This window comes from Rhinatrema bivittatum, chromosome 15, assembly GCF_901001135.1.
Source record: "Rhinatrema bivittatum chromosome 15, aRhiBiv1.1, whole genome shotgun sequence".
Lineage (NCBI taxonomy): Eukaryota > Metazoa > Chordata > Amphibia > Gymnophiona > Rhinatrematidae > Rhinatrema > Rhinatrema bivittatum.
Window position 1 is genome coordinate 31,264,542 of NC_042629.1, and position 10,588 is coordinate 31,275,129.

Sequence of the window (10,588 nt, forward strand, 5' to 3'; positions counted from 1 at the left end):
CATCACAATTATTAACAATTGATAATTTTGGACTCTGGTTTCTGCCACAAACAAGGACAACCTTGTTCCCCCTCCCCCCCCCCCCCCCACTGCGGCCCAATTAACTCTCACCAATCAATTTCTCAAAAGCTTCCAAAACCGCATTATTAAACAAGTCCAACCCCACCTCCGACAAATGAACACCATCTGCCCGCACTCATGTCTTGCCCAAAAAACGCCTTCACCTGTAACCCATCTCCCAATTTGCCTGTTCACTTTAACAACTCGCTTCTATAAAGACTCATTCTTCAATTTAAATCTAACCATTATAATCAGACCAACCCACCCTTGTATAAGGCATTCCATTTATGATGTAAGCAAAATCTTTTCTAAGCATGGCTACAAACCCTTTGCAGGAACAAGCCCATATGTCATTGCCCCCATGATGAACCAAAATAATTTCTGAAACCTCCCACGTCAAAACCAGCCCCTGCACAAATGACAACTGTCACCACTTCATTCCTCGATTAACAAACCAGCAAATCTGCCACTTCTTCAAACTGCTGTGCTGAGCCCAGTGAACAAAAGAGTAACCCACAATCCAGGCACACCTGTGACCCCCCCTGCAACTCTGAAAGAAATAACACATGAAAATATTAAATTGCTCCCCAACACGCCCGACAGTCTGCCAGACCCCCCTCCCCCTGTATTACATTCGTACGTATGATGCACAATCCAGTGGGAGCACTGAGAGGAGAGGATCACCTTGCTGGTGGTTGAAAGGAATCAGTAAGTTCTGCTTAGGAAATTTTTTTTAAAAGTGTTGGGGCTAAGTAAACTATTGGGGTATATTATTTAGTGTGTTTGTTTTTTAAATAGTAAGGCAGCTAATCAACAGAAGTTAGTGTGTTTGTTTTCCTAATCCTCCCACCTCTCTCCCACCCACCCCTAGCTCATCCTTTAATTTATAGACAGGTGCCAATTTTACAAATAAATAAATAAATAAAATTGGCTCTATAACTTCTCTTCATGAATTCCCCACACCTTATTGAGAGTTTGATCATTCCCTTGTAGGCCACTACCAGACACTTGGGGGTAGATTTTTAAAAATGGCGCGTTGCGTACTTTTGTTCGCGCTCCAGGCGCAAACAAAAGTACGCTGGATTTTAGTAGATACGCGCGTAGCCGCTAAAATCCAGGATCGGCGCGCGCAAGGCTGCCGATTTTAGGCAGCCGGCGCGCGCCGAGCCGCGCAGCCTGCCTCCGTTCCCTCTGAGGCCGCTCCGAAATCGGAGCAGCCTCGGAGGGAACTCTCTTTCGCCCTCCCCTCACCTTCCCCTCCCTTACCCACCCCCCCGGCCCTATCTAAACCCCCCCCCCCTACCTTTGTCCGGGGATTTATGCCTCCCGGAGGGAGAAGTAAATCCCTGCGCGCCAGCAGGCCACTGGCGCGCCGAGACGCGACCCGGGGGCGGTTCCGGAGGGCGCAGCCACGCCCCTGGACCGCCCCGGGCCGAAACCACGAGTCCCGCCCCCAAAATGCCGCATCGTTCGGCCCCGCCCCCGACAAAAAACCCCGGGGCCTTACGCGAGTCCCGGGGCTCTTCGTGCGCCGGCAGGCCTATGGAAAATAGGCGTGCCGGTGCACAAGGCCCTGCTCGCGTAAATCCGGGCGGATTTACGCGAGCAGGGCTTTTAAAATCCGCCCCATAGTGAATACACTAATAAAAACAGACCCTAATTAGACACATTCCTACTCCAATAGCAACCTAAAACTTAATTTGAGATGAAGGCAGCAGTCCAGAAGTAAGAGGGGGCCTCCAGGTCTTTTGCATAGAGTGTCACATGTATGTTTTTTTTACCCGCTGGTGAGAAATTGTACGTGTGCATGCGATGCAAAGAGCTCCTGGCTCTGAGAACGAGTCCAATCTCTGGAGGCTAGAGTGGCAGACCTGGAGGAGCTGAGGCAGACAGAGAGGTATATAGATGAGACCTTCAGGGACATAGTAGCCAAGTCCCAACTTCAGACTGGCAGCCCTGGTGCTGCCTTGGAGGAAGGTGGTTTCATGATTGGAGAGCATCAACCTGGTGCAGCAGGAAAGGATCCTGTAGCAAGGACCTGCTCTCCAGGTGGTGCATTGTCCTCTCACACTGAGGATGGGTCTTGCAGGGATACTGCCTAGGAGGGAAAGGTTAGGTCGGCCATCATAGTTGGTGATTCGATTATTAAGAATGTAGACAGCTGGGTGGTTCTGGGCGTGAGGATCCCTGGTAACATGCCTACCTGGTGCTAAGGTGGCGGACCTCACGCATCACCTAGATAGGATTTTAGACAGTGCTGGGAAGGAGCCGGCTGTCGTGGTACATGTGGGCACCAACGACATAAGAAATTGTAGGAGGGAGGTTCTGGAACCCAAATTTAGGCTCTTAGATAGAAAGCTGAAATCCAGAACCTCCAGGGTAGCATTCTCTAAAATGCTACCTGTTCCATGTGCAGGCACAGTCTGGAAGCTCAATGCATGGATGAGCAATGGTACAAGGAAGAGGGATTCAGTTTTGTAAGAAACTGGGGAACCTTTTGGGGAAGGGGGGAGTCTTTTCCGAAGGGTTGGGCTCCACTTTAATCAGGGTGGAACCAGGCTGCTGGCGCTAACCTTTAAAAAAAGGAGATAGAGCAGCTTTTAAACTAGAACAAAGGGGAAAGCTGACAGTCACTCAGCAGCGCATTGATCAGAGGGAGGTATCTGCTTAGGGCATCCCAACAGTGATGTTCCAATAATAAGAAAAGTAGTCCAAGTGCCTGTAATTAAAACTCAACTGAGCTAAAAGATTCCAATTTATCCCTATCAATTAAAAAGAAGATTGAAAATACAAACAAAAAACACACTTTGAAATGTTTGTATGCTAATGCCAGAAGTCTAAGAAGTAAGATGGGAGAATTAGAATGTATAGCAGTGACTGATGACATAGCATTAGCATCTCAGAGAAATAGTGGAAAGAGGATAACCAATGGGTCAGTGCCATCTATACCAGGGTACAAATTATTTCGCAATGATAGAGAGGAGCATCTGGGAGGCAGGGTGGCACTTTTGGTCCGGAATGGCATAGAGTCCAACGGGAAAAACATCCTGCATGAGACTAAATGCACAATTGAATCTTTATAGGTAGAAATCCCTTGTGTATACTACCATCCACCTGGTCAAGATGGTGAGACGGACAGTGAAATGCTAAGAGAAATTAGGGAAGCTAACCAAACTGGTAGTGCAGTAATAATGGGAGATTTCAATTACCTTAAAAAAAAAGACGTTGTATCATAGAATTTAATTAAGTAGGTATCAATGCTTAAACTGTAGTGTTCACACATACATATCACATTTGTAGCTTTGAGACCTTCATTACATCCACAGTACTGAAAGTTAATACTTGTATTTTGCACTTGTGTGGATCATTTTTAATCATTGGTCCAATAGTCCATTATGTAGACACAGAGTTATATGCTTTTTGAAACGTCGGACCTCTGACTCCGGTTGAGCTGAGCACAAACAGGGAAGTAACCCCTTGATTTTTATACAAACAAAAAATTGAAAAATATAAGACAAACATTTCAAAAAGCTACAAATGTGATATGTATGTGTGAACACTACAATTTAAGCATTGATACCTACTTAATTAAATTCTGATACGTCTTTTTTCAATGTCATATAATTCGTTGTACAGTTGTTAGAAGAATATTGTACACTTTAGATTTCAATTACCCCAATACTGACTGGGTAAATGAAACATCAGGACATGCTAGAGAGATAAAGTTCCTGGATGGAATAAATGACAGTTTTATGGAGCAATTGGTTCAGGAACTGACGAGAGAAGGAGCAATGTTAGATCTAATTCTTAGTGGAGCACAGGATTTGGTGAGAGAAGTAACAGTGGTGGGGCTGCTTGGTAATAGTGATCATAATATGAACAAATTTAAAATTAATGTCTGGAAGGGGGACAGTAAGTAAATCCATGGCTCTCATGCTAAACTTTCAAAAGGGAAACTTTGATAAAATGAGAAAAATAGATAGTAAAATACTGAAAGGAGCAGCTACAAAGGTAAAAAGTGTGCAACAGGCGTGGGCATTGTTAAAAAAAATATCATCCTAGAAGCACAGTCCAGATGTATTCCACACATTAAGAAAATGATTACTGGCATGGTTAAAAGGTGAGGTGAAAGAGGCTATTTTAGCCAAAAGATCTTAATTCAAAAATTGAAGAAAGGATCCAACAGAAGAAAATAGGATACAGCATAAGCGTTGGCAAGTTAAATGTAAGACATTGATAAGATAGGCTAAGAAAGAACAGTAAAAACTTTAAAAAATATATCCAAAGCAGAAAGCCTGCAGGAAGTCCACTGGACTGTTACATGATCGAGAGGTTAAAGGGGCACTTAGAGAAGATAAGGCCATAGCAGAAAGATTAAACGATTTCTTTGCTTCAGTGTTTACTGAAGAGGATGTTGGAGAGACACCTGTTCCGAAGAAGGTTTTCATGGGTAATGAATCAGATGAACTGAACCAAATCACCTTCAACCTAGAAGATGTGGTAGGCCTGATTGACAAATTGAAGAGTAGTAAATCACCTGGACCAGATGGTATACAACCCAGATTTCTGAAAGTACTCAAAAATGAAATTTCAGATCTATTAGTTAAAATTTGCAACCTATCATTAAAATCATCCATTGTACCTGAAGAATAGAGGGTGGATAATGTAACCCCAATATTTAAAAAGGCCTGCAGGGACAATACGGGAAACTACAGACCAGTTAACCTGACTTCAGTGCCGGGAAAAATAGTGAAAGTGTTCTAAAGATGAAAATCACAGAACATATAGTTCTGTGATTTTTTATAGTATAAAAACATATAGTATAAGAACATATAGTTCTGTGATTTTTTATAGTATTTAACGTGTATATTGTTTAACCATTTCTATTCTTTCCTCTCTCTTCCTTCTTTCTCCAAGTTCTGCTACCCTTGTTAAATGTAACTGCATCTTCGGTCACCATAGTTCTAGTTTGATGTATATACTGCACTCCCGTTTTATGTAAACCAGCAAGATATGTTTTCATGATTGCCGGTATATAAAAACCTATAAATAAATAAATAAATAAATAGATAGTAGTCCTGGGGGAATTCTGCGCTACTGCAGAGCGCAGAATTTGCGCAGAATTCCCTCCCTGTACAGAAAATAGCAGAGGAGACCCTGGCATGCCGCAAATGGAGCGTGTCCCACTGTGCCGCGGGACGCGCTCCGTTCACAGCGAAGATGAAGACCCCGGCGTGCCATTTGCGGCGAAATGGAACGCTCCCATATGCCGTGAACGAAGTGTGCTCCGCTTGCGGCGAAGAAGGAAGGCCCCAGTGAGAGAGAAAATGTGTGTGTGAGAGGGGGGGGGGAGGGTAGGGTGAGAGAGAGCAGGAGGGTGTGTGTGAGAGAGAGCATGGGGAGGAAGGGGGGGGGATGCTGGAGTGTGGGTTTCAGAGAGAGGTTAGCAGGGCGTGTGCCCTACCTTCCGGGAGGAATGCAGTGTGCAACTTCGTACTGATAAAGGCCCCAATGAACTGCAGGGTCTGAGTCAGCTGCAGATTGGATTTCGCATAATTGATGAGCAAGCCCAGTCTTTCTAGGCACTGAATCGTGGTCTGCAGGTTGTCGTGCAGGGCAGGGGGATCCAAAGCTACTAGCAGCCAATCGTTGAGGTAAGGGAACAGCTGGATTCCCTGTTTTCTTAGGTAGGCCACAGCTACTGATAGATACTTGGTGAAAGCTCTCAGGGCTGACGAGAGTCCAAAGGGGAGCACCTTGTACTGGAAATGGTGTCCACTGACCTGAAAGCACAGGTACCGCCAGGATGCATGGTGCATAGGGAAATGGGAGTATGCATCCTTGAGGTCTAGCGAACACATCCAATCATTGGGCTGTAGGAAGGGAAGTACGGATTTGAGAAAAGTCATCTTGAACTTTTGCCTGGAGAGAAGCTTGTTGACAGCCCTTAGGTTCAGGATCGGACGTAGGCTCCCGATCTTTTGGGGATGAGGAAGTACTGGGAGTAAAAGCCTCGATTCCACTGAGAGATAGGAACTCGGCGGATGGAACATTGGAGAAGCAACCAGGTGATCTCTTCCCCGAGGCAGCGGCTGCTCTGAGTCGATCCGCTGCGTCCATACTCAGTGAGGGAGAGTCGGGGTGGACTTGAAATTCAAAGCATAGCCTTCCTTTATGATCTTGAGTACCCAACGGTTAGAGTTGATCGATTCCCAAGAGTGGAAGAAATGGGAAAGCTTCCCACCCACTGGTAGCAGTAGAGGTGGCCCAGACGCTTCTAAAAACCCTGCTGTGTTTTGGGGGTGTTGCCGTCTGAAGGAGGGCGCGGTTACCACGGATGATGCTGTCTGGGATGGTTCTTCGACTGCTAGGGAGCCTGCATCCGGGTCTGCGGGTAAGGTTGCAGACGGAAGGGCATGTATGGTCTGTATGGACATCTCTGGAAGTATGGTTTCCGGTAGGGCGAGTAATATTTCTTCGAGGATAAATGATCCATTGGCGACATTAGAAACATAACCACCACATTTTGTTCTTTTAATTGGGCCACCATCTCATGCAACTTTTCTCCAAAAAGGTTGTCTGGGAGACAGGGAAGATCAGCTAGTTTCTCGTGCATGTCTTCCCTGATGGCGCTGGCATGAAGCCACACCAATCGTCTGGGAGAAATGGTTCCTGCTGTGGTCCAAGCAGACGTACCAAACGCTTCGTAGATGGTATGCAGCAAATGCCAAAGCCCTTCTTCCAGATCATGGAATTGCTCAGGCGGGTTGCTATCCGGTGCAGCCGCAGTGACCAGTGGCTTAAAAGACTGGAGACACTTGTGTAAATATTGAGTGATATAAAATTGATGTTGGATGTTCGCGTTAAGCATACCCATGCTTGCCGAAATCATCCAGGTATTTGCAATCTCGCCCTGGAGGGGAGTTAGAATGCAGCTGTGTTTTCTTTGCCTTCTTCATGGCCGATTCGACCACTATGGACACATGAGGGAGCCGTACCTCACTATAAAACGGGGACTGCCACATTCGAAACTTGAGATTGGTTTTTCGAGATGTTGCTGGTCCGCAGAAGGGAGACTCCCAAGTACTGGTCATTACCGAGTTCAACACGGATTGAGAAGGCAAGGTGGTGGGCTTGGACGGCACCTCAAAGATCTTTAATATGCTGAGAACCTCTGCTTGGGGTCCAGCACCTTTCTGGTCTCCAAGCTGAGCCTGTTTCCCACCTTCTCCATGATTTTAGAATAGGAGAGTTCTTCTGGGGGATAAATCGGTTCAGGCTATTCTTCCGGGGGATCAGAACAGTAACTCATTGAAGAGCCTGGAGACGTGGACAGGAGAAACATCCCTAGGTGGAGAGCCCTTCGGAAGTGGACTGACTGAACGTGGTTCAAGGCCGACTCCCTTGTTGGAGTGAGAGCAGGGCCTCGCGGGGAAAAGCCTCACGTGCTCTGGTGTTCCACTTGTCACCTCCCTGCTTCTCCACAGACAAGAGAAATTGCATCAATATTTTTTAAATCTGTGACATCGCCTGGGAGGCTAAGGTCTCACATGCTGCATCAGGAAATGGTTCCCTGGGCATTCCTTTAAGGGGCAGCGCAGCGAGAAGAATGTCTGAGTCTGGTCCTCTGGGATGAGTACCGGCTCACTCCACCACAGAAGTCTTTTTTTGACGCTTTGCCAGGGGCTCCTGCAAATGGGTTCCAGACTGCCTGTGCTGAGACACCGTTGACAGGTCCGAATAAACACGCAAGGACTACGAAGACCCCGTGGATCCATAATCATAATCTGGTTCCACATCCAAGAAGAACAGTTCAAGGTCTGGAACATATGCTCCTTGTAGCCCCTCCAATGGTATGGGCAGCTGCGGAGGTCTTAACAGAAGGAACAGGAGCGCATGGGACCCTATGCTTGGAGGGCCGTTTGTTTGTCGAGACATGCGGTGGTGCACGTTTCTGTGTTGAGATCTTAGCTGATGACGCGCAGTGCGTTGATCCCAATGATGCCTTGCATCAGTGCATCAAGGCGTCGACCGCTGATGCCTCCCTGTGCTTCGATATGGAAGCATGCATCAGTGGCAGCCCATGCGCACGATGCTTCGATGCATGTGCGTTGGCGTGGCGAGGTGCGTCAGCAGAATGCATCGGGGCACCAGAGCTGACCAGAGGCCATGTCCTCAGAAGGGGAGGCAGTGCATCTCCCGATGCTCTTTGTGCTGGGGCGGCGTGGGGGCACTTTAGTTGGACCCAAGGGTCGCCCGAAGGTCCAACCCAGGAAACCCTTTTGGATTTTGATTTCAGACAATCCCGACTGGACCCGGGGATGACTGGACCGATTCTGTGGTAGGGGCGTAAGAACCTGAAGCTGCCTCCCAGACCTTGTGATTTTTGCGGCCCGCTGGCATTGGGCCCTGGGGGACATGTGGCCGCAGTCCCTGCACGCCACTTGATCGTGGTCCGGACTGAGGCACAGGTAGCAAAGGAGATGGCCATTGGTTGCAGACATGATTTTGCCGCATTGGCAAAGCCAAGCGACCTCGGCATCTTCTTCTTCTTGTCTTCTTTTTTTTTTTTTGAGAAGCACTCCGAGTGCGACCTGCAGCGCAGAAGGACTGAAGTAAGATGGAGCCGGGTGGGAAAGCACATGCAGGTGCACACAGACCAAAGCTCTGTGTGCTTGGAGAAGCTCCGCCACCTGGCCACCCGAAGGACATCCCACACAGCAGGGCTAATTCAGCCCGCTTATCTATGGGAAAATTGTTTCCTGTTACAAATATCAGAAAGATAATTGTAGGAAAATTAATATTTGGAATCATTTAATGAATATGATTTAATGTTACTTTCATTATTAAGGGAAAACAATGTATCCAGATTTAAGTTTGAAGACTAATTTAAATATAATTTTAAGAAATAATTCTCTCCCATCAAGTTGGCTTTTCCTGATTAAGTAGTTACCAAAGTGAAAGTGAATGCATCCAGACTCTGAATTGAACTCAGAGCACACATTTATAAGGGCAGGCTCGTAAAGTTCACAATTAAGATCTCCTGTTGCTAATGTGTGTGCAACATCGCACAATATTCAGAGTGAATTGGTGAGAAAATATTGTACTTTTTTGTAGTTTAGCATTATTTATTTCCAGAGATTGTAAAGCAGGGATCCTCTACCTAAAGTAACCTTTTTCAACCTTCATCTGAAAGAAAGTAATCCCTCAGACAGGCTCATTTCTCATGGTAACAAGTTCCACCAACTCAGAATGGCACACAAGCTTTCTTTTGATCTCATTTTCCCCAATATAGAGACATCCAAGAGGTTTTCAGTTTGTGAAGAATGTCATTGTTCATATTTCCTTAGATTATATCAAAAGAATTGGGGAACAATTCCATTTAACATTTTGACAGTCAAAATAAATACTTTAATTATGATTCTGGACTCAGCTGGTAGCCAATGCAATTTGTATCTTTGGAGTTTCTTCAGATTTTTTTTTTTTTTTAAATATAGACCCAGGCATAAACGATTCAATAATGTAGGTGGGCAGTCAATGTTGCATGGATAAATCTTGCAAAACTTCCTTGATCAAAAGTGGATGTAATAAGCAAAGCTGCCTAAGCTGAAAATAGCAGCATCGCATCAAAGAAACAACCTGTGGCTCTGTGCTCAGGCCACTATGAATTTTTATCCTCAGGCAGGATATGTACTTAAAGGGAGTAACCTGTTCACTCCCTTTAAGTACATACCCTCCAAATTTGAAAAATGGCTTGTGGAACCACATAGGTTTTCACAGTCCCATAGGGCCTTAGTATTTAATGGATTCAGTTTCAACTTGTTAAATATCCATTGCAAACAAACTGTATAAGATTATTATAGGAAAAAATATATCATATGTCTGGCAGAAATGTACCTCAGTAATGAAAGGGAGAGGGGTAGGGGGAGAGGAAGTGGTCACTTGACTGCTGCACTGCTATTTGCATACCCACAATGCTTTGAAAACTAGTGATGTATTATATACCTATTAAATGCTTGTGGAGATTATAATTGATCCATTATAGTTTTTACTTGATTATATAGTTTTAGATAAGTTGAGTTTTATCCTAAATTATATGGTTATACATTTTCCTTCATCATAAGTTACGCCACATAAACCTATTAAGGGTTGCTTTTTGTGTCATGCACAGCCTATGTAATGTTGTTATAATCTCTGGTTTCTCTTCAAATCGAACAAATCTTTTGCCTTTTACTAAAGATTTCCGTGGAGAGTAATATCAATGAGTTTTACTTAATTTTTGATGGTCCCACTTTTCGTGGGGCTAGTAAGTGTATCTAAAAATAGATTTGTATATCTTATGTAAATTGATCATAATGGTGCTGATATGCTTTAGAATTCAATATAGTTTTCTAGCTAGTGTTTAAAATTAAAAGTTGCTTTTGGTGTAATATGTTAATTGGAAAAAACATACCAAATAGCTACCATAACAAAATCAATCCTAAACTTAGTTTCAGTGCAACAGAATTGGAAGTTAAAAAAAAAAACA

The 10,588-nt window shown here is 44.9% G+C and overlaps 1 non-coding gene across 1 annotated transcript; it reads left to right on the forward strand.

The window, feature by feature from the left end:
• Window positions 1-10,249: 10,249 nt before the first annotated feature.
• LOC115077131 lies at window positions 10,250-10,365 on the forward strand. Its single transcript, XR_003852960.1, has one exon. It is a non-coding gene; the product is annotated as a U5 spliceosomal RNA (small nuclear RNA).
• Window positions 10,366-10,588: the final 223 nt, after the last annotated feature.